The following is a 21,538-nucleotide window of genomic DNA, read 5'->3' on the forward strand; positions in this document are numbered from 1 at the left end:
AAGGGCAATGATAGATTCTAACTCTGTGTCTTAAATTCAGTGACTTTTTGTTCAAGTTTTTTTATCAACATAATTAAGCAAAGCCAAACAAGGCTTTCACTGGTTCAGTGCTAAGTAAACCCAACCTCTGTAAAAAGAGTCTAAAATGAGAAATGGCACATTTTGTTTCATTCAGAAGGCTTTAAAAATGAATTTCACAGCAATAAAAACAAAATTCCCAGCTCAGTGCTATAAGCTTAGAGATCTCTCCATGGGGCAGCAAAGCAGATATTCCTGACATTATGAAATACATTACAAAACCGGAGGCCTCTAATCAAAGTCCCTCATATACTAACACTATTCATTGACTCCCCTGGTGCTCTTTTAACCTTTCGTCTATGTTACACTCGATCCTAGCACACTGTCCAGCTTTTGCATTCTTGTAATGCCAGCAGTGTTACTGGCTTCACAACAGCCTGCTGCCCAGATGACTTTTAATAACAACTTACAAAATCTGACCTGCACTGGTTCAACAGAGGAAGCTCCTTTGCTCTTGGAATGTTCCTATCAGCATTACTGTCCAGCACAGAAGAGAACAAACTGACTTCCACACTGGACGGATGGCACCTGGTTATTTGAGGAAGCCCCATCTGTTATGGTTCTGCCCGTCTCATAAAATCTGGCAAAGTCCAGGGTCCTTCAATTAATGCCATCTTTTCAGGACCTATGGGGCATGCCACCTGGAATAGTATTTACTCAAAAGATCTCTGGTTTAGGTTAGGTTTAGCTTTAGGTTTAGTTTAGTTTAGGTTTATTGTCACTGCACATCGTACGATGAAATTAAATGCCATCTTCAGTGTACATTATAACTATAAAAATAAAAAATCCTTCACATGCTATACAATTGAAATTGAAAACTTGATCTTCCATTAATATTGCACTATACTCTAGAATTCAATATAGTTACTGCCCTAGGATAGAAGTTGTTTTGCAGCCTATTTGTCCTTGTTTTTATTACCCTGTACTGTCTGCCAGCTGGTAATAGTTTAAAAAAAAAAAGGTGCCCAGGAGGAGGTGGATCTTTAAGAATGTTTTGAACTTTCTTAAGGCACCGGGAATTATAAAGGTCTTCCAAAGTGGGGAGAAGGCATCCAATGATCCCCTGGGCAATGACGTTAACACTCTGGAGGGCTGTCCTATCTGCCACTGTGCAATTGGCAAACCATGCACAGCAGTGGTGAGTTGCTAACTGGTTTACTACCTCTTTGCTCGTGCATGCGCAAGGCTTCTGCACATGCACAGAAGCGTTCGGGCGGGTGGGCAGAGCAGTGGTGGGTTTCAAACATTTTTAGAACCTCTTCTGTAAGGGTGGCCTGCTTTGTGGGAGTGGCTTGCCGGCCATGTGACTGGGTGGGAGTGGCTTGTCAGCCATGTGACTGAGTGGGAATGGCTTGGTAGCCATGTGACTAGGTGGGCATGGCCAACTTGTAAAATGTGGTGAAACTCACTTAATAACACTCTTGCTTAGCAACCAAAATGTTCGCTCAGAAACTCTGGCATTTGAAGCACGCAAGTTTTAAAGCTGTCAAGTTATAAGACCCTTGCACCTCTAACCCTTTAGAAAAAAACCCAGGGGTGTTCAAACTTGACAGGTTTAAGATTCCTGGACTTCAACTCCCAGAATTCCTCCTACAGTCATGTTGGCTCAGGAACTCTGGCATTTGAAGCATGCAAGTCTTAAAGCTGTCAAGTTACAAGATCCTTGCACCCCTAACCCTTTAGGAAAAAAACCCCAGGGGTGTTCAAACTTGACAGCTTTAAGACTTTAAGGTTTAGATAGGACTCTTAGAGGTGGGCGGGGCGATTGGTGAGCCAGCCAATCATTGAGCGGCAGGCGGGGCAAGCGTGGTGTGGACGGGCAGGGGGAGGGAGCTGGAACCGGTGGTAGATTTGTGGAACGTCTTCTATAGAAGAGGTTACAACTGGCAGGAACCCACCCCTGGGACAGAGCCTCCCACCACCATCACCACTACCAGTTCAGCCAATCTGGGCGCAGCCCACCTCTGATACAAATGTGCAGTAAATTAAAATACTCTCTATGGTGCAGCGGTAGAAGGTCACCAGCAGTTTTTCATTCCGTTGTTATTTCCTGAGAAGTCTCAGATAGTATAATCTCTGCTGGGCCCTTTTGACCAGTGCTGCAATGTGAGCACCCCAGGTCAGATCCTCTTTTATGATTACACCCAGAAACTTAAAACTGGCCACTTGCTCCATTGGCCTCCTTTGTAGGGCTCTACCCTGATATTAAAAGTTCCTTGATAACCTGACTGCTCCCTCAAATTGTGCAGTAGTGTGTATGCTGGCCTCCTGTAGAATTTTATTTTATTTATCTTTGTCTTATTCTACACATGCATGGCTTGGGTTTTTTTTAATTGTGTTTTCCTATTTGTAATAATATAAGCCACCCAGAATCTTGCAGAATTATAGAAATAAATCAATCGGGAATATTCCTGTAGTTTTCATTTTTTGCATTTCTGGATAAAATATAATTGAAGATACAGTAAAAAAATTTGCAGGCAGTACCTTTTTCGCTACTTTGCACAAGGAATAATGGTGCTTTTCTAAGGCAACCTTTTGTTTTAATTAAAAGTAAAAAAAAGTATTACGAACAATTCACTCCTACTGGTGCACGTCAACCTTTCTCATTGATCAGTTGGAGGGTTCAATGCTAGGGCCCCAGTGGCACTTGTACAACATCTGTTCCATAACTTTAACATCAGTTCCCAATGGAAAGCCAGAAGGTTTGCTGAATGCCCATAGAAAGACATATAAATGGCCCTACAAAAAAAAAAAAAAGGCTTTGAACTATCAAAGTTATGGACAATCCTGTGTAGGATTTTCACCTCAAATGGCATCTGCCAGGACTCTTTGTATAAATGGGGCACCGTATCCTCCCCTCAGTGTGACTGCAGTTTGACCCATGTCAAACTGTAAATCACATTGTGACAGGCTATAAGAATATATCTGATTTTTTTTTCATATACCCGACACTATGCTTCAATGGTCAGATGGCCTAGCCATTAGTATTTGGACATAGATCTTTTCAACTTTTATATTTTACTGTGTTCTACTAATCAAGGTGAAATGTTAATATATATTGCTAGTTCTTGTATGATATGACATATACTGAATAAATGTTTAATGTTATTTACATGCTTCATGTCAGATTTGGCCACTTTCCCATCTTTATTAGCATTCCAATACAGCTGATGTGACAATCAGAGTTTTCAACTAGAATTACATTTCTGTGGCTGTCAAAGGTTTGTACGCAATTTGGTTAACGCACCATGTATTTTACGGAATCGTATATTTTATCTACAGTGGCTAAGACTCTGAGCTTGTATATCAGAAAGGTTGGCAGTTTGGTGGTTCGAATCCCTAGCGCTGCGTAATGGAATGAGCTCCCATTACTTGTCTCAGCTTCTGCCAACCTAGCAGTTCGAAAGCATGTAAAAATGCAAGTAGAAAAATAGGAACCACCTTTGGTGGGAAGGTAACAGTGTTCCATGAGCCTTTGGTATTTGGTCATGCTGGCCACATGACCACAGAGATGTCTTCGGACAGTGCTGGCTCTTCGGCTTTGAAATGGAGATGAGCAGCGCCCCCTAGAGTTGGGAACAACTAGCACATATGTGCGAGGGGAACCTTTACCTTTACCTATATTTTATCCAGCAATATGATCCATTGAAGTCGGTGGGACCTATTGTGGATTAATTACAATAAGATTGAAATTTATATTTCTATAATTATTTAGGGGGAAGTCTAATGAGGTCAGTGAAATTTTCCTCCAGGCAGATGTGTATGGTTGCCGCATTAGTCCTACTTTTAAGCAAACTAAAATGCTCAATGTTAACAATGGATTTTCTGTAACAAGTAGTCCTTGACTCATGACTGTAATTGAACCTGGAACTATGGTCATAAGTCATCCTGATCATTAAGCTGGTTCTCACATGACCAAGCCAATTTTGCAACTTTTTTGTGGCAGTTAAGCAAACCATGGTCATTAAGTGAATCCAGTCATTAAGCGAACATAGCAGTTATTAAGCAAACCCATTGTCTGCAAGTAAGTTGTGGTCATGTGGCTGCAGAATTCTGCAAATAGTCGTAATTGTAAGCTGGGGAAACAACTTCAAATCCAGGTCATAAGTACCTTTTTTGAGTCTGTTGCTACTTTAAACAGTTGCTAAGCAATCGGTTGTAAGTCAAGGACTACGGCACTGGTTCAGCACATCTCAGGATATCAACATAGGGTGCCTTAACTTCTCATAATGTCCTTCTCATAAGGACATAGAATTAAAGATGATCCAAAACTGAAATATGGTTTTATGGAAAGCATCCATAGGTGAATGGACATATGATCTTAGCACGCATTACTGCAACACTGTAATTTTAGCTGAAAGATAAGGCCACCTGCTCCTGTTTTACACCCCCCCCCCTTATATGGTTATTACTTTAACTTACATAGCAACTAAAGGGAAACATGTAAGCTTTGTGTATGTATGCACACCTGTTGCTTTTATATGAGATTGGGAGATTGGTATCTGCCATTTAAAGCAAGATCAAATACACAGAAACAGCATATGGTCTATCATTCCTGCATTTCTGCCAGTGGAAATGTAAAGTGTTTACTGCCATGTAAAAACATAAAAAATGCCCGGACAACAGCGATAAAATCCTTTTGTTCAACTTCCCTTTTCTGCAGCGAAGTTGATTCAACCATATAACTCCTCCTAAAAGATATACATACTTATTGTAACATTTCAGTTTATTGAATGTGGATTGCCTAATGTTTCTGAACATTGATAGCAATCTGCACATTCTCCCACCAGAAGGTCCTAGGTAACATGACTAGATTATCTCATACCTCCTTCCCTGTTTTGCAGATCCCTTTAATAAATCATCACTTTTAAAGTGCTGCTTAGCACTTGTACAGTTTTACAAGGTGAAAGTTCATGTTCTATTACACAAGAAAGCTATATACACTCAAAAGGTTAACATCGACTGCTTGAAGCTTTAGAAAATGCTAACCCAGAAGGCAGGATTTGTCTGTCTCAAGATGGATAATATTCCTGGAATTCCTTTTAGAACAAGGGTGGAAAATCTTACGAATTCCAGATGCTTGTGGACTATCAGTCATACATGTGTCCATGTTGGTTTAAGCTGATATGTTTTGTAATCTTACCCCCCCCTGCCCCCCCAGGAAATCAATTTCTGGTTCTCTCCAACAACTAGGGCAGGGGTCGGCAACATTAAACACTCAAAAGTCCCAACCAGAAGCCCCCCCACCCATTCAATTCTGGAGCCAACCGGAAGTCCAGTTTTCCCACCAAAGTCTCCTCCTAGTGCGTTGTCCTTTTTCCTTTACCTGTCCTAACCAAAAGCCCCATCAATTGTGGAGCTGACGGGGAAAACCTGTCCCTTGCCATAGAGCAGTGTTTTTCAACCATTTTTGTGCAAAGGCACACTTTTTTCATGAAAAAAATCACGAGACACACCACCATTAGAAAATGTTAAAAAAATTTAACTCTGTGCCTATATTGACTATATATAAAGTAATTTTCCCACGGCACACCTTACACTATGTCACGGCACACTAGTGTGCCACGGCACAGTGGTTGAAAAACACTGCCATAGAGTATCCTCCTGGTGTGCTCTGCTTCCTTATCCCCTTCACTAGAAGTTCCTCTCAAAATTGTGATGCTGACTGATTGGCAACAGGGAGCCGCAGCACAGGGACGAGGGACGCATGTGGCTCTAGAACCGCAGGTTGCTGACCCTTGAACGAGGGGATGTGTTCAAAAAAGAAGGCACCTTAATGGGATAGGGGGTCCTCCTGGGCTGAAATGATTTATCCAAGCTGATTCTACTTGCTTTCTCGAGAATTGAAACAAACGAGATTCACTTCCCAACAGGCATGCTTTGGGTTGGCCTGCCAATTGGCAAGCGTTTAACCATGGCATAAAATTGCTGGGCGGGTAGAGGCGGCACTGAATGGCGAGTAGTGTTTAGGCAAGCAAGGGCGGGGCTGGAGTTGCAAACAGACGGTGCTTCCCGAATTAACTTGAGGGCAAACTTTCGCCGAAAGTTTCCGATTGCGGCAAGACGCCGGTAATTGCAAGCAGGCCCCGACGCCTGACATGCTGTTAGCCAGATGGCGTGCAAAGAAACCAGGTCACAAATTGAGCAGCATTACCATAATTATTTTGTTGTCCTTACCCCCCCCCCCACACCACCACTATTCCCCACCACCCCGGGAGGCTCCCTTAAAGCAATTCGGAGCCTTGAATGCATTACAAGAGAAGGGAGGAAGGGCGAGCAAAGAGAAGCGCCGGGCTCTTTGATCGGCATGGGGGAAACAAAGGCGCTCCTGCCATCTCTACGTTTGATGTTGCCCTTTGAACATATGTTCCTCTCCCGCGTGAGCCTCGCACGAGAAGCCGCTTTCGGGGAGGGAGAGGAGGAGGAGGAGGGGACCGAGGGCAGAGAGAGCACGGCTGGACGCGAGAGAGGGACGCTGGGGACAAGTCCCCTCCACGCAGCCTTGGCTCTTCTCACGCTATCGCCGTGCGGAGTTCAGGCGAAGGGTGTCGTGCAGCTCGGCAGCCAGATCGGTTTAAATAACCGCAGCGGTGGGGTGGTGAAATGGGCTTGTCACGCAGAAGCCAGCCGGCAGCGCTGCCGGATGAGAGGAGGAGGAGGAGGAGGAGAGCAGAACAAAAGCCCGCCCGCCCGCCTCTTCCCGCCGTCTAGGTCGGGCGAAATCGACTCATTACGCACGCGAGCGCCTTTCTTTTTTTCCCCCAAATTGAACCCAAAGGGGAACCACGCTCGCCTGGGGAACCTGGGAACGGTGACTCAAAGCGGTTGCGGATCGGTATAGAGCAGAGTGTAAAGCGTGAGAGGTTGCAAACTGGGGGGAGGGGGGGAGAGGAGGAGGTGGTGGTGGCGGCAGCCCGCAGAGCAACGTAGTGAGCGTGTGCAGTCGCACCAACACGCAGGTTGCAAGAAGCAGCTGCAAGCGCCTCTGTGCTGAACGCGAAATGTTTTCCCTCCTTTGCTTTCTCCCGTCTCCCCCTCCTCCCTTCCCGCGCCCCCTACCCCGTCTTTTATAATTCAGGCAACTCGCTGTGAGCATTGAATGAGAAAAGAGTTGCAGAAATAACCGCGACTTCGTCCCTCGGGACCCCCTGAGCTCCCCCTCAGTTCTGCAACATGTGGGCAACCACACTCCTTCCTTACCTAAAGCTCTTAACTGAATACTTAACAGTATCAGAATGACGCTGAATTTAGCAAGAAGTCTTATTACAATTTATCCAAACTACACAGCTCTAGAAAATAGGATTTTGCACTGAGGATACAAAAGGCTTGTTCCTAGGCAGGAACTGTAAGGGACCTCTACAGGTGAACTGCGTGAACAGGGGATTGGACTAGATGTCCTCCCAGGTCCCTTCCAACTCTGCTACTGTTTACTCTCATTGGTGGATCTTAGGGATACAAGAGTTTGACTTGAGTATTCTACATTATTCCCATTTTTAACCAAACTACAGATAAAACAGCAAAGCGGTTTTATTTTACATCCTCAAACCCCCATAACTTTAACCTTAAACTGTCTACTGTGGACCTCATCCCATTCCTAAGGGGGCGTGTATAAGCGCACCAATGTGCCTTCCCTCCCTGTCCTACTGTCACCATTTATTCGTGCCCATTTCTTGTGTGCATGTCCATGTTTATACTTATACCTGTTATATTGTACATGAATAAATAAATATAAATAAATAAATAAAACGGCTAGGAAAAACAGGTGCTGAAGAAAGGGAAGTATTCCAGATTATTCCCCTTTTTAACCAGGCTAAAGATAAAACACCAAAGCGGTTTCATTTTACAGTAATGCTATTTATTATGTTCTCAAAGAATACAATGTTCTGGATTAGGGATCATTTTTTTAAATTCAAGTTAATCTGTGTTTGGATTTGTGACAATATATATTGCAACATGACCCGGCTTCTGGAATTAATGTTGATGAAACATCTTTTTAATTATTGGAAACAGAAACTGTTTCTAAACTCTTAGCTGTTGACCATAATGGGATGAGAATAGCTTATCGTAACTGGGTGAAGAAACTGATGTTGTGAACGCCAGTAGTTACATACTACAGCTTCTGCAAAAAGAAAAAAAAATACATATATATAGCATAGTCTTCCCGGAGTTTTATATTACAGTCCTGTGCTAGCAAGATTCTTGGGAGTTATAGTCTCAAGATACATACAAGGTGCCATTTTGGGAAGGTGGCTCCAGCTACAAAACACTAATGGATGGTGCAGTTCCACTATACTCAGACTTTGCCAAAAAGTCCCAGTATTGATGTATCTGGATAACTTGCAAAACTTTCTCCCAAATTTGTTGTGTTATTATACAGTGGTGGCACTACAAAAAGCTGTCAACAACCTGATGCTCTTCAGATATAAGAATGGCTTCTTCAAATTGTACAGTGTATTTGGAGTGACAACGATAGAGCAGCGACTAACCGTTTCCAAATGTTGAGAACAATTACCTCAACAAATCCCAGCTAACTCGGTGAGAATGGCCAAATATCCATTACACAGAAAAAGGCAAGAGGAAAAAGGATAGAGTTTAGATCAGTGATAGCGAACCTTTTGGACACCGAGTGCCCAAACTCTGCGTGTGTGCAAGCACGCAGTTTGCACATGCACGCACAATCACACATGCGCAGCAGAAGCCCAAAGACCAGCTGGCCGGCAGGAGGCAGGGCATCCCAACACCAGAAGCTTGGCAACAGGTAAGATATTTTTCTTTCATGAGCTTCGATTTCATCGTTTGCAAGGAAATGAAGCTCACAAAAGAAACCCAATAAAGTTCTGAGCTGCAGCCGCCAAAACCAATGCAGTCCTAAACTGCATTAACAGAGGGAGAGAATCAAGATCACGTGAAGTGTTAATGACACTTTATAATGCATTGGTGAGATCACACTTGGGAGACTGCATCGAGTTTGGGTTGCCACAATACGAAAAAGATGTTGAGGCTCTACAAAGATTGCAGAGAAGAGCAACAAAGATGATTAGGGGGCTGGAGGATAAAAACTACGAAAATGGTTGGATGAATTAGGTATGGTTGTGTAACCAAAAACAAGGACTAGGAATGACATGTGTGCTAGTTGTTTCTGGCTCTAGGGGTGATGCTTATCTTTGTTTCAAAGCCAAAGAGCCAGCGCTGTCCAAAGATGTCTCCATGGTCATGTGGCTGGCATGATTAAATGCCAAAGGCGCACGGAAAGCTGTTGTCTTCCCATCAAAGTGGTCCCTATTTTTCTACTTGCATTTTTTAACGTGCTTTTTGAACGGCTAGGTTGGCAGAAGCTGGGAGCTCATTCCATTACATGGTGCTAGGAATTGGAACTGCTGAACTGCCGACCTTCTGATTGACAAGCTCAGCGTCCTAGCCACTGAGCCACCCTTTATCTTACAAAGCACTCGTCAATTAATTACTTTCTGTTGATTATACATATTGTGTGAAACCCAACTGTGACTTAACATGTTGTAATGTCTAAATTTCGCCTACTAATTGTTTCACGCTTTATGTAACAGCAAGTTGCTTCCAGAAACTTTCCCCAAAACCATAGCCAAACTAGATACTTTTGGTTATGTTCATATGGATCACTTCAACATTAAACCCACACAGTTTTATCGAAACTCTGTTTTTAAAAGTAATGTAAGACTCATTGTCAGGAGTCGCTGTTAGGCAATCTAAGAATCTGAAATGCATGCTACAACAATTCATTTTCTCACTTCTATTGTTTTCTCCTAAAGGAAGCTTTACTCTTGCTTAGCACTTAAACCCACACACAAGGTCTCCCACTGCATTTAAGGAATCACGACTCAGAGGGCAAGCGGTGCATTGGAGGAATTAAGGTAATAATGTATGAAATCATGGCCTGGGCGCCAAGAGACCTTTTTCAGAACTGCTTCCCATCAGCTACAGGATGTCTTTTTCTCATTATAAACGAAACTGTGTGCACAGAGCAGGTATCTCTCAGCTAATGTTTTCTCCTCTAGTACAAGATAAATTTGCGGTAGTGTGTTATTATCATATTACTCTCAGGAGAGTAAGACAAGAGAGTAAGAACATAACGAAGACAAAGAGGAAATTTTTTAAATCAAACCTATTTTATAAGGAGAAGATCGTGGAACCTTTTCAGTCCTATAAAGAAGGAATTTTTTAAAATTATTTTTATAGGATTTTTTTTTGCTTCTTGGAGACAGAACAACCTTTTATGCAAATATTCCTGCTATTTGTAAATTTTAGCAAAGATGATGTATGATAACTATTGTACTGCTACTATGTATCTTAGTGTCATATTGAGATGGGGATTTTTTTCCCCTTTAACAAAGCAGATTCAGTACATTTATTTTCAACAAGTTGCTGGGGCCTGAAATCAGGCTGTATTCGAATCTCACCTGTGAAGTTGTGTGTGTGTGTGTGTATGTGTGTTAAAAATGAATAGAAAAAAGAGAGTAGTACTTTGCATCAACAGTGTACTGTTACTGTTGGCAATACACTGTCACAAATTGTGTTTAGGTGTGGGATAGAATTTGAAAAAATTCAAATCAGATAAGTTAATTCAGATTAAATTGAATTTTGTCTCGTGTCACGAACTTCCTTGCCACAGATGTTACGTGAATTGCTACCGTTTTTAAGTTAATTATATGGTAATTAAGTGAATCTCACTTCCCCATTGACTTTGCTTGTCAGACAGTACACTGCAATCATTATAACTATGAGTCAGTTGCTAAGCGTCCACATCTTGATCATGTGACTAGAGATGCTGCAATGGTCATAAGTGTGAAAAATGGTCATAAGTCACTTCTTTCAGTACCGTTTTAACTGAACAGTCACTAAGAGAACTGTTGTAAGTCGAGGACTACCTATACTGCTTCTGTTCTTTCTTATCACCACTATGACTTGATCACTCCCAATAGTTTGCAGTTTAAATTTTTTCACTGGATTAAATGGCAGAAAATTACATCTTTTTTTTCCAGATTTTGGCAGCCCAGATACAATACCTTACTTAAAAAAACCCTCTTGGTTATCCTCTCTTTATTTCAAATTGTGAGAAACCATTCCTGCGTCTTTTGGGAACCTTCCGTGTAGTCGTGTAGTTCAAAAAATTTAACAACTGGTCCTCTGCCCTAATGGCCAGCTGGTTAGGTGTGGCTCGGTGGTCATGTGACTGGGTGGGCGTGGCCAACTCAATGTCACTCATGTTGATGGGCGCTTCGTCTTAGCTGTTACAATGTAATAGGGGTTAACCGGAGAGGCAGTTTCTGTAAGCAGGGCAATAAAGATTAGGCTAGAAACCACACCAGAATGTTTCCTTCCTGTCTTCCTTATAAGATTAAAGTGGAAAAAATCCAAAATGAGATTTCTTCCAACAACCGGTTCTCTGAACTGCTTAGAAAGTTAACAACCGATTCTCCCGAATAGGAGCGATCTGACTGAACGCCACCACTGTTTCATGCTTAGTGAAATCCTGAGCTTCTGCTCAATACAGTACCGCCATGGATGGTTGGGTTGGGTAAGGAATCACTGATGGAATGGAGAAGCCAAAATGCCCACTTATTTACTTGCTTTGAAATTGTTATAGCTGCCCAGTTCCAATGGATTCATTCAGTGCTGTTATTATTTTTTCTTTGTGGGGGGAGCCAAACCAATAAACCTACGGCTATGGGAAGAACATTTCCCTGGCCCCTCCATGTGCAGTGGGTAACCAGGGGTTAGTCAGTCAGATGGGGAAGAGCTTGCATGCTTTCAATTTGCAAAATGCAATCCTTAAAATTTTATGACAGGGTGCTGTTGGAAATCCTGGAGAAGTGCTCTTCATCTGTCCATCAAATGTAGGGTGGAAAGCACAACCCACAATGCACAGGCCACATCCACTCCCAAACTTTGTCTGTCCTTCTTCAGGATATGTTGCCAACACTCACAAAACTTTAGAGATGGAAGCAGCCAGTTTAAACTACTAAGTCCAGACTCTTGCTGTGCTCAAAAATTAAATCATGCTTTTAGCCTCTGCTTGAACATATACAGTGAAGGGGAGGTCACCACCTCTGCTTATAATTGGTTCAACTGTTGAACACCACCACCCCTCGCGCCCCTGTAATTTAAAGCATTGAAAGAATCTATAACCCAGCCAGCTACCCACCCACTCCAAAGGTGCTGGGGAAGTTATAACTGCTGAAGTTCTGCATCTGATGGCCAATTATTGAAACACACATACCAAAACAAATAAGTTTTCTTTTTCCCGAAGGAGGGGAAAGTTGTCTTTCTTTGGCATAGATTATACTGAGTTAGGAATACCTCCTAGTCTGAAGCAGATTTAATCATTTAAAAAACAGGGAGGGAAGTGTGAGAGAGAATGCTGAGCTGGGGAAAAAACTTTGGAACCTTCCCAGTGGCTGGGAGGAGGAGAGCATATGATTCAATTAACAAGATAAAAGATAATTTGAGCAGTGATTTTGATGAACTCAAAAGGAGATAAGATAGAAATTCTAAGAAAAGCCAAAAAGCTATTCTGAGTGGGATATGAGGTACAGGGCGGGGCATAACCTTTTCCTAGGGGGTCACAGCAACACTTGTAATAACAACACAAATAATTCATACACCATTCGAAAGCCCATCAAAAACTGAGTTTATTGACACGATTTAATAGTCAGTATGACCACCATTAGCCCTTCGAACAGCATTCAAACGAGGTGGATAAGAACACAACAAATCTTCAAACAGTTCCGTTCGATTTTCCAGATTTTTCAACACAGTTTCCAAATTCATTCTCAAAGTTTCAACCGAAACAAATTTAACATTTAATAGCTCATTCAATTCAGTTTTTTATGGGCTTTAAAATGAGGTGTCGCGGAAGTTGTAAACTGCTGTTGATCTTGCTGTGACCCCCTAGGAAAAGGTTATGCCCCGCCCTCTGGAAAATCGAACGGAACTGTTTGAAGATTTGTTGTGTTCTTATCCACCTCGTTTGAATGCTGTTCGAAGGGCTAATGGTGGTCATACTGACTATTAAATCGTGTCAATAAACTCAGTTTTTGATGGGCTTTCGAATGGTGTATGAATTATTTGTGTTGTTATTACAAGTGTTGCTGTGACCCCCTAGGAAAAGGTTATGCCCCGCCCTGTACATACAGGTAGGCCTTGGATTTTGAGCACAATTGAGACCAGAATTTTGATTGCTAAGCAATTCAGTCATTAAGCGACCCAATTGTATGGCCGTTTTACCATGATCATTAAATGAAGCATGATTCTTAAGTGATTTATGCAGTTGTTAACCAAACCCAGCTTTCCTGCTTGACTTTGTTGGAAACCAACTGGGACGGTTGCAAATCAAAATCATATGACTTGGGTTGAAAAATGCTGCAATCTTTGTAAATACAAAACTGGTTGGCAATCACCTGAATTAATTAATGATGTGATCACACGGGTGGTGCAACAGTTGTAACTTCATCAAGGAAAGATCATAACTCACTTTTTCCCCCCAAAGCTATCGTAACTTCAAACTGTTGTTAATGTTCTTACCTTGAGGATTACCTGAGACTCTTCAGAACATGTGGAGGAAGAAAACAATTGATGAGCACATTAACCCAAAAGAATTAATATCAAAATTTTTGAAAAGGGGGGGGGCTGCAGTACACAAAAAGTGGGTGAGAAAGAAAGATGGGAAGGGAAAGAAACCGACAGGAAGCACATATTTCTCCAGGTCATTCATTCATGATTTAATGATTGATTGATTAAATTTATTCACCACTCATCTTGCTGTCCTGCGATTGTTGGCGGCTTACAATAAAGCTATATTTTAAAAGATTAAAACAAGATAATAAATACATCGAAATTAACAAAAAAAAACCTAATATGCCAGAGGGTATAAAGTAGACTGCAGGTGGGATCTTCAATCCAATGCTATCTCCAGGATAATCCATTCCAATTGGCAGAGCCAGGTTTTAGTTATAGCATCTTATAACATCACCCAGCCATCATTTTATTTGTTTATTTGATTTTTATCCCATCTTTATTACTTTATAAGTAATTCAAGATGACAAACATACATAATACAGTTTTCTCCTATTTTCCCCATAACAATCTTGTGATGTAGATTGGGTTGAGAGAGGGACAAGCCCAAAGTCACCAGCTAGCTTTCATGCCTAAAGCAGGACTAGAACTCATAATCTCCTGGTTTCTAGGCCAACACATTAACCACTAGGCTAAACTGACAAAGTAAAGCTCTCTTTGTTTTTTAATAACTGGAAGATGCTGTAAAATGCTGTAAATCACAAGTGTGGGAACAACTGTAGAGTTCTTATTGCTATACTTCCAAAATATTAGATGACACCATATTCTACCAATGAAAAATCCATTGAAGCTTTATTTTCCATTAAAATAATTCTATGAAGCAATTTCTCTTCCATAAAAATCAATAGCACCTGGTATGGAAGCAATTGCATAATTGCTGTGCTCAGCAATGGTGGTAATTCATCTAGTTCATAATAAAAGAATAAAAATGATTTGAATCCATATTTTTTTATTTCCACAAGAGGTTTTCTGACAATATATCAATGGTCGACATCGAGATATGTTATAAATCGAGACAGTTATGAATTCAAGATTGAAAGACTCCAACTCAGTCTCAGAATACTGAATTCTGGGTCACACAATAATGATTTAGAAACTTACAGGGTGATACAACCTTATAATGCATGTACTCATTGCCTATTTCCTCATATGCCATCTATTCGAGTGGCTATTGCTTTTCATCAATAAATGTACATCTGGAATTTGACATGTGCATTATGTCATCTACTCAATCTCACCTTTGAGTCACATATTCAGATTTGACACGTTTGAGCCACATATTCAGAGTTGACACGTTTGAGTCACATTCAGATGAACATTTTTTTCAAATCTCATTCCTCTGCACTTAGGTTTCCCAATGCATTGTGTACTTGCCCCAATTTGCAATTGTCTTGTCCTTCCTGCTTGCCTTCCTTCCTTCCTTTTCACAATGGTCCCATATTTGGGGAGGGGGGTGTCCTGGGGGTACAATCAAAAAGTAAACCTCTACAATGGTGTGATAAAAACTTCATTTTTTTATGAGCAACTCTTGTGGCCACCTTTTTGACTTTTTTTTAAACTATACCCTGTGGTCAGCCACACCTGTTCAGCATTTGAACTGCAGATTCTACCTTTGCTTTCTGTTTAAATTTCTGAACTAGTGACCCATCTTTTAGTACTTAATCCTCAATTTACGTCCATTCATTCAGTGACTGTTCAGAGTTAAAACAATACAGAAAAAAATAACTTACCAGTCCTTAAAAGTTCCAAACATTTCAGCATCCCTGCATTCACATGTTCTCGATATGGATGCTTAGGTGCCTTGCTTGTGATTATGATGCCATAGCCGGCCATATCACATGATCATCATTTGCAAACTAAGAAAGATGGGAGTTCTGAGAGGTGATTCATGTATGCACACCTACCAGCAAATAAGTGGCACTGAATGTGTGAAATGACCATTAAGGATGAAATAGCACCAGCTAAGTTTTCATCATGATTTTTAATGGGTTTTTTAAAAAAAAAAAAATCAGAGGACATGGAAGATGAGAATAGTCACCTTAATAGATCTTCCCTTGCCTAATGAAGAGCCGAGGTGGCGCAGTGGTTAGGGTGCAGTACTGCAGGCCATTTCAGCTGACTGTTATCTGCAGTTCAGCGGTTCTAATCTCATCGGCTCAAGGTTGACTCAGACTTCCATCCTTCTGAGGTGGGTGAAATGAGGACCCAGACTGTGGGGGCAATAAGCTAACTCTGTAAACCGCTTAGAGAGGGCTGAAAGCCCTATGAAGCGGTATATAAGTCTAACTGCTATTGCTATTGCTATGATCCAGCCTGGCCTGAAATATAGAGAGGATCGAGCCTCTGCCATATCTTTATAATTTGCAACTTTGATCCCAGATCCTGAAACAACACTACAACCTCTGAATCTACAAAAGGAGCATCACCATGTTGAGGATTAGGATAAAGGAGGTCATCAGAATACATTTGATTGTATTTAATTGTTAAGCTGTTAATCCCTCTGATAGATCATTCATCCTCTCACTAGCCTAAGATAGATTTCTTTCATATCACACAATATTTTTTAAATCAATCATGCTTGGCAATATATATTGCCATCAAGCGTTATGTTACTCAGAATTGAATTATTGTGAATTCACACTCATGTGTATCAATCCTAAAGATCTGGCCAAGTATGGAAGATGATTTCCATCTTTCCTGTAATGCAAGTAGTCGAAACCATTGTAGAATGGTGATGTGCAATCCCTTTGTGATTCTCAAGAGCAGAAGTGCTGTAGCAAGTGCTTCCTGAAACCCTAGGATGCAGTCACCAGAGTCTATCCACAGTATTATAATTCTGAATGTGACAAAAAGGAAAGCAGATTTTTCAGATTTGTCATTTCACTGTTTGCGCTTAACCAGAGCACAATTGTTCCTTGAAAATGGCAATTCTCTAAACACTGCTTTCATGTTATCTCCAATCTCCAATGTTCCAGATGGATATGAGTGCAGTAGTTATGGTGCAGGCACTTCATTTCCTCTGGTTGTCTGGAAGTTGAGTCACTGTGACTGGACTTCCTTTTTTGTTCATCGACATATTTCCTCCGATCTCTGGCCAACCTCTTCCAGTTCCATTCTTCTGTCTACTCTCTAAGGAACTGTTTTAACTAACCATCACTTCCCTTCTGTTGCAAACAAAACTACATGTTCTTGTTTGCCCATTTCTTAATCTCACCGGAGATCCTTTTTAATGCATGCTGGAGTTTGGCACAGAGCATTTAACTTTTTCTGCGCTAGTTCTTGCATTGTGCATGCTTGACATTGTGCCTACTACATTGTGCAACAGCCCCTCAAACCTCTCTTTGAAGTATTACAAGTGATTCAGTCCCTTTTAGAAATCCTCACTGATGCTGCCGTAAATACTTCATAAATTGTGTATTTCGACTCAATAGGGTATGGGAGCAAGGCAGCACAAAGCAGCCTAAAGATTGGTATCTAACAGAGCCCTGGAGATTGGCAACTGCTTTTTTTTTTTAAACAACTGGTGTTAAACTAAAGAGGAGGAAAGTAAAAAACGAAAATGACCAACTGTTTTGTTTATCATGCATTGCACAGAACACTATTGTTCTATACTCAGCAATGACTAAGAACAGATACACTTACAATGTTAGGACTGGCAGTGGAACAATACATCTCACTGACAGGTATGGGTGGATAGCACTGAAACTCAGCAAGGGGAGAGGTACATGGGGATTAATGATGCTAGCTATATCTGATACACTTATATTAAATGAAACAGTTTTTTAGTTTGACTTCCAACTGAGGACCAAAAACCAGGGGTCTCTGAAGAGAAAGGAAAACTGGAGTATGTTGGCTGAGAAAATCCCCCCCCCCCACCAAGGTGTGACGATGAAGGAAATTCCTTGCTGGCAGTTCATATGCTGACTATTGCCACCTCTGTGCTGAAGGTCTTAAATCATATCCTAGTGCAATGATGGCTAACCTTTTCTGGACCAAGTACCTGTGCATGCACGCATGCCCCCTGCACACTCCTCCCACATGCGCATGTGGCACCCCACATGCACCCCGTCCATGTGCGGCACATACCTGAAGATCAGCTGGGAGGCGGGAGGTGCGTGTACATGCGCAGCAGAGCTGAACTGGGGCAACAGCTTGCCTGCCCACATAAAGGGCGCTACAGGCCACCTGTGGCACGTGGGCCATAGGTTCATCACCACAGTCCTAGGGCATCAGATACGAATATCAGAATGCAATATTTATTCCTTTAAAATGATTTAGTCTGCTTTGAATTTCAAAGTGCCACACAATTAAGATAGCCATTTTAATGAAGGAGTAAATCAGGGCTCCACTAAGACTCACGTTCTGTAGTTTTGAGTAGAAATGAATCAGCTCTCCTCTGCCTGCTGTCCTTGGAAATATGTTGGATGAACATAGTCCCATCACCCCAGAGCAGCATTGACTATTTCTCTGGGTGAGATATCACTTGCATACATGATACATTTAGAATCCAGATTGCAGACAGGTGATCAAAATCAATCACTCCTTTGTTTCATTGTTTTGCCTTGATATTCTTTGATTTGTTCCTGATGACAGAAAATAATGATTGCAGCCTTTTGATATAGTCAGGCAAATCTAAATAGGTGATAACCTGGTGCAGAAGGGCAGAACAGGGTGTGTTTTTTATTATGTGCTTTTACCGGAACTGTGACCTTCTGTGTCACAGCTAGAAATAAATATTACCCAATAAAAATGGACTTGTTTCAATTTGGCTTCCAATGTCCACTGATACTGTAGTGTTTAGCTGCAAATTCTTGTGCGTACTTTATCTGTATTCTAATTAACTGGGAATGTTAGTAGCCAAATGCAAGTGATTCCTACCAGAAGAGAGACAGAGTGAGAGATTCAGACACTTTCCAGATATACTACTGGTATAAACAATTAAGTCTATCTAGCAACCGTACTCCAAACAGCATAGCTGGAGTAGAAAACCCTATTTCTTTGATTTGTGGTAATTTCAGTGTGTAGGAAGTTATCACTCAGCCCTCTCCCAGAAAAATGAAATATCCTAGGAAATACTGAAAAGGCAGAATATTATGTTTCTCTGGATGTGAAAAGGAAGAAACATGTTTCAAAAAGACAAGGCAACTCTCCCTGCAGCTTCCTGCCCCCACCCACTTTGTCCATGAGCCATTAAAGCCTGAGCTAGTCCATTTACATAATAAAGAGTTCTCCCCTTCAGCTCCAAGGGGATGGGATTAAGGCATGATAATATTGGCTCTTTACTCAACTGACCACATGGCATCTGAGAACTCAACCAAACCTGGATTCAAAACTCAGCCTAGAGAGTTGCCCCTGCATGGCCCCATGTGAGTCTGACAACCAATCAGAACACATTTCTTGCACAGGAGCAGGAGGCAGATAGGTGGGGCCGAATAAATTATAAAAAGCCCTGCAAACCCCTCCCTCGATCCTTCTTCTTCACCCAACATCTGGAAGCATGTGATCACCTTTTTTCCCCAGGACCTCCAGCCATGCGGTCCTGTCCACCATTAAAACATTAAACCAGCTTTCTAAGCAGCCTCCATGCCTCCAGTGTCTTTTTCCCCACTTGGAACTGAACCCAGAAGGACATTTCTTCCAACAGTTGTTTGCCACTTAGCAATTACATTTTACACTGCCCAGAAATGAATAACTTACGGAAACTTGTAAAAAACACTTCAACATTTTCCTGAGGTGCTTGAAGGAAGTGTCAGAACCAACATTTTATTAAGAAAATGAAAGATGTAGGTTTTGATTTCTCAATTAAATCATCTTTAATTTTCCACATTGAAGAAGTAGCATATAACTTTTAGATTGATCAAATATTAATACATATTCCATCAAGTGTTTTCCACATAACTAATGCTAGCTCTTGTGGGTGATTCAGATCAGGTAAATAGCAATAGCACTTAGACTTATATACCGCTTTATAGTGCTTTAGAGCCCTCTCTAAGTGGTTTACAGAGTCAGCATTTTGTTCCCAACAATTTGGATCATCAGTTACCAATCTTGGAAGGATGGAAGGCTGAATCAACCTTGAGCCAGTGAGAATCAAACTGCTAGCAGTCAGCATGATTAGCCTGCAATATTTTATTCTAACCACTGTGCCACCACAGCTCTTGTTATTGTTAACTTTGATAAATGTTCATATTAAACTCATAATGAATCAACCAACAATATTAAGCACACCTGGTCAGAATATAGTTATAGTAAGTGTTAGAGAAAGATCGTATTAGTGGCCTGAAGAGCTAGAATGATACCAGTTGTACTTCTAAATTATAATTTTATAATGAGAATTTTTTGTGCTTGAACAGTCTCATACAGCTGACATTACTGAATAGTTAAAATGTGTTGGCTTTCACAAAGAGCATTCTGTACCTTGGTGTTAATTATTTTGCTTCAGCTTTATTTCAAAGGTAAAGAAAATTCATTATATCACTTTTCAAACTTCCTCATTATCTAAGTTTTCTAGCTCCTAAGGACCATCCTTTCTGCTTATTTAAAACATGCCACAAAATTGTTATATAATCACTCCTTTTGTCAACATGTGCTTAATTCTAGCCAGGGCCAAGAAAACAATGACTTCCTTGGCTTCTCCCATGGACAATAAGTCACAGCTACAAATACTTTACAGTGCCAATTTCATGCTCACTATAATTCCATTGTTTTAACTTCAGCAGAACACCAAAGGGGCAGATCCAGTCCATTGTCTCTTTCATGATTATGACATTACATCAGTGTGAAATTCAAGTTTTTACTACAGGTTCCAGAGGGGGTGGCAGGGGAAGGATATTGCAAAATCTCCATTCCTTCCCCACTCCTGGAGCCAGCCAGAGATGTTATTTGCCGGTTCTCTGAACTACTCAAAATTTCCACTACCGGTTCTCCAGAACCTGTCAGAACCTGCTGAATTTCCCCCCTGCATTACGTGATGGGTGGATTCACAGATGTAGCTAACTTAATATGTCTTTGCTACTTGAAGCAATTAAAGTGCTATAAATTTGTGACATTCAAATACGGTGTAAGATAAATTTCTTATCTCTGACTACCATATAATTTTCTAGATGGTTAACATCTAACTGTTGCCAAAACAAGTAGTTTATATCTGAAGCTAATAAGAATAGTATTGCACATGTACTTGGGGGGTGGGGGGAGAATCACAAATGAAATTTCTGTTTTGGGTGCGCAGCCAAGGGCTACATGTGACCAATAAAACACTATATTTGTTTATGTTTTGGCCCTGGAGCCTGGCCTGATCACCAGAATCCAGTGGCATAATTTGCTTCTATTGTGACATAAGAAACAATCAAAGATGTGTAATAGAAGCCTATGCATGCAGACTGCTCTGCTTCTAAACTGACTGAATCAATGTGCTGTCATCTTCCTAGGCAGCTGAACCACTGAGTCTTCATCACTGGAAGTTGGAGGCGATCACTTTTCCATTGATGGGAATTCTAGTATCTAGGCTTCATATTGTGCTTGAAAATAATAGTAATAAAAGTTAGAATTGGAGTTGGAGAACTGGTTTGCTGCATATTTTTGCAGGCTTCTCTTGGTCAGTTGGAGGGGAGCACTGTTAGCCCTACAAGCCCAGAGAATGGCAAGAGTGAGGGTACTTGCAGGATGTTCCGATAGTTTAGGGATAGGTGGAAGGTGGCTGATTGGAGATACTCATAGCTTTTCAAAGGCTCCAAACATTTTCAACAAACTCAAAGCTGAATATACTACCTTTGGACATCCCAAGTCGGGATGACATCTATTGCAGCCTCAACTCAAAATATAAAATTGAGATTCTCACATACACACAATAGCT

At 41.2% G+C, this 21,538-nt stretch overlaps 1 protein-coding gene across 1 annotated transcript in view; it reads right to left on the bottom strand.

The window, feature by feature from the left end:
- The window catches only part of LEKR1 (leucine, glutamate and lysine rich 1), an 80,949-nt gene extending 65,816 nt beyond the window's left edge, over nucleotides 1-15,133 (bottom strand). Inside the window, exon 1 of the mRNA XM_087725330.1 lies at nucleotides 14,925-15,133. The gene's annotated coding sequence lies outside the window, so the exon portion shown is untranslated. The remainder of the gene's footprint in view (nucleotides 1-14,924) is intronic.
- Nucleotides 15,134-21,538: the final 6,405 nt, after the last annotated feature.

The sequence above is a fragment of the Thamnophis sirtalis genome, unplaced genomic scaffold (assembly GCF_051295495.1).
Source record: "Thamnophis sirtalis isolate CommonGarterSnake01/CBP01778 unplaced genomic scaffold, rThaSir2_p1.2 scaffold_11, whole genome shotgun sequence".
NCBI classification, from domain to species: domain Eukaryota; kingdom Metazoa; phylum Chordata; class Lepidosauria; order Squamata; family Natricidae; genus Thamnophis; species Thamnophis sirtalis.